Raw genomic sequence first — 1,983 nt, forward strand, 5'->3', positions numbered from 1 at the left:
GTCTATAGTTACCCGAGACCCAAGGTATGATGCATTGTTGGTGAAATTAACTAACTTTCCCAAAACCATAGTAACATGGCCGCGCCTCCGTCGTTTGGTTTAACAATATCGGCCTGTTGGTGATGTCTTGCACAGGTGGTGGAGTGATAACTTCTGCTAATGAATCGGTTCGAGCCATGTCAAGAGGAGTCTGGGTGAAGTTCCCCACACTGCTTGCTTGGGAAGTGCTTTATGCTGTTGACAATGGATCCTTTTTGCAAGCCAAAAAATTTGACTAACGTGACCGCACCTTTCTCAGAAGTCAGAGTATTACAGTTCATTTACACAAACAACAGAAAGACGTTAATTTTTTTAATCACATGAAGATACAGTAAGTAATCGGTGTACACTTTACTCCCGTATACATTCGGTTCATTAACTGAGCAGCTTTCTCTTACATCATACTTCAGATTCCCAATATCGTTCCCTGATCGTTGACACACTAAAATATATTAAAATGTATATTGAAAGGTAAAGAATGTACTGCATGTTAGCTCGCTTATTTTGCCCACGCGCTTCTATATGAAGAAGAATCTGTGTTTCTAATCGCAGAACTTTGTGATGCAAATATTTGTTGTCAAAAAGTATCGACTTTGGTACCAAGTCGGTACTGGCATTTTTCAAATGTGATGTTTTGAGCGCGGTTGTGCGGAATCGTAAACACCTCTGATTGGCCGTCGTGTTCACACGCTCATCGGGAATGTCTGTGATTGGCTACAATGATCAGCGGTTCAAAAACATATTGTACATATACATCGATGCCGCTCTTCAACGAGCGCTAGATACACACGGGAACATTTGAACGCTCCCGTGCGTTGATCATTGTAGCCAATCAGACATATCTGTTGATCGCATGAACTCAACGGCCAATCAGAGGCGTTTACGATTCCGATCAAAACATCACATTTTTTAATTTCATGACCAACTTGGTACCGAAGTCAGTACTTTTGACAACACTAGTTTGAACTATGGTTTCAGGAAGCACTGAATCATTGAACTATCCCAGCTAACAAAAAATATATTTTAAGAACATTTGGCTACACTTCATTTGGTAACACTTTATTTTACAATGTCCTTGTTACATATTTGACACGTATTTACTATAGTAATAACAGTAAATTATGCATAATTACCATATTTTCCGGACTATAAGTCAAACTTTTTTTTCATAGTTTAGCTGGTCCTGCGACTTATAGTCAGGTGCGACTTATCTATCAACATTAATTCACACTGACTGAGATGAACCAAGAGAAAACATTACCGTCTACAGCCGCGAGAGGGCGCTCTAGTTAGCTGAGTTGTTCAGAAGCGACACCGAGGAAGAACTCAATGGATTCAGTGTTGAGGAGTGAGATCGGGAGCTTGGTGAACTTGCTGACCGGTAACTTGTTGGACTCGCTGGCTAATGTTAGTTTAGCCTATTCAGCCTCAGGTATATGTTCTTTATGCTGTTGTTGAGCTGAATAACTGTTAATGTGTAACGCTAACACACCGGACACTATTCAGCTGTTCTGTGTGCTGTTGTGGAGCTGAATAACCTTTCCAGATTAAATGTCTGTCCTTGGTCTTGGATTTTGTGAAATAAATGTCTAAATAAATGCGACTTATAGTCCAGTGTGACTTATATATGTTTTTTTCCTCTTCATGACGCATATTTTGACTGGTGCGACTTATAGTCCGGAAAATATGGTACATGCAACTAACCCTTAACCAAATGCTAATCCTACCCTAACCTTATAGTAAGTATATGTAGTTAATTAATATTCCTCAGTACTTAAATATATCATTATAATGTATTTTAAGGTGTCTTTGTTACACTGTAATTATACATTCAAGTACTGAGTAATGTACTTACTATAAGGGTTAGGATTAGGGTTTGGTTTAGGATTATTTGCACATAATTATGCATAATTAATAGTTATTACTATAGTAACTACATGTAAC

The 1,983-nt window shown here is 38.5% G+C and overlaps 1 protein-coding gene across 1 annotated transcript in view; it reads right to left on the bottom strand.

The window, feature by feature from the left end:
- Window positions 1–337: 337 nt before the first annotated feature.
- The window catches only part of esrrb (estrogen-related receptor beta), a 101,945-nt gene continuing 100,299 nt past the window's right edge, over window positions 338–1,983 (bottom strand). The window contains exon 7 of the mRNA XM_079633085.1: window positions 338–1,983. This exon is cut by the window's right edge and continues 1,691 nt beyond it. The gene's annotated coding sequence lies outside the window, so the exon portion shown is untranslated.

The sequence above is a fragment of the Phoxinus phoxinus genome, assembly GCF_949152265.1.
Source record: "Phoxinus phoxinus genome assembly, chromosome: 13".
Lineage (NCBI taxonomy): Eukaryota > Metazoa > Chordata > Actinopteri > Cypriniformes > Leuciscidae > Phoxinus > Phoxinus phoxinus.